Here is a 1,351-nt window from a genome sequence, read left to right as displayed (position 1 = left end):
CTTCAGTGCACCTTGGACTTCTTCCTTCAGTATCATTGGCTCTTGATCATTTGCTATCTCTTCAAATGGTTGAACAACAACCATTTCTTTCTGGTACAGTGACTGTGTATTCCTTCCATTTCCTTCTGATGCTTTCCGTTTCATTCAATATTTTTCCCATGTTGTTGTTAAGTACCTTTGAGTCAGTTCTGACCCATAGTGACCCTGTATAGGTTTCTGAGGAACATGGTGAGCTTGAACCACCAACCTTATGGTTCAAACTGATTTTGCAGTCCAGTGCATTAACCCACAATGCCACATCAGGACTCCAATTTTGCCCATAGAATCCTTCAATATTGTAAGTCGAGACCTGCATTTTTTCTTCAGTTCCCTCAGCTTGAGGAATCCTGATAGTTATTATCTTTTTGTATTTTAACTCCAGGTCTTTGCACATTTTGTTATAATATTTGAATTTGTCTTCTCAAGCTGCCTTTTGAAATTTTCTATTCAGTTCTTTAACCTCCTCATTTCCTCCAAAGCATTTCTACGCTAAAGAGCAAGTTCCAGAGTCTCTTCTGACATCAGTTCTGTGTTTTCTTTCTTTCTTGCCTTCTTGATGACCTTTTGCTTTCTTTCTTTCTTGTCTTCTTGATGACCTTTTGCTTTATTTCTGTATAATGTTCTTGAAGTTATCCCACGGCTCCTCTGGTCTTCAGTCTTTATGGATAATGCATCAAATATTTTCTTGAGATGATCTCTAAACTTAAGGTGGAATATGTTCAAGGCCATTTTTTGGCTCTTGTGGATTTGTTTTAATTTTCTTCAGCTTCAGCCTTAACTTGAAGATGAGCAACTGATGGTCTTTTCCACAGTCTGCCCCTGACCTTGTTTTAACAAATGATACAGAACTTTTCCACTGTCTCTCACCACAGATATAGTCAATTTGATTTGTTTGTATTCCATCTGGTGAGGTCCATGTGTGTATAGTCAGTCATCTTTTATGATGTTTAAAAAGGTATTTGCATGAAGAAGTCATTGGTCTTGCAAAATTCTATCATGTGATCCTCCAGCATCGTTTCTATCATCAAGGCCATATTTTCCAACTACTGCACCTTCTTCTTTGTTTCCAACCTTTATATTACAATCACCAGTAATTATCAATACATCTCAATTATATGCTTGACCAATTTCAGACTGAAGAAGTTGGTAGAATTCTTCAATTTCATTATCGCTAGCTTTAGTGGTTGGAGCATAAATTTCAATAATAGTGATATTAACTGGTCTTCCTTGTGGACATATGGATATTAGTCTGTTGTGACAGCATTATATTTCAAGATATATCTTGATATGCCCTTTTTGATGATGAATGTGA

The sequence above is a fragment of the Chrysochloris asiatica genome, unplaced genomic scaffold (genome assembly GCF_000296735.1).
Source record: "Chrysochloris asiatica unplaced genomic scaffold, ChrAsi1.0 scaffold00094, whole genome shotgun sequence".
NCBI classification, from domain to species: domain Eukaryota; kingdom Metazoa; phylum Chordata; class Mammalia; order Afrosoricida; family Chrysochloridae; genus Chrysochloris; species Chrysochloris asiatica.
Note: the sequence above shows the minus strand (reverse complement) of the source record.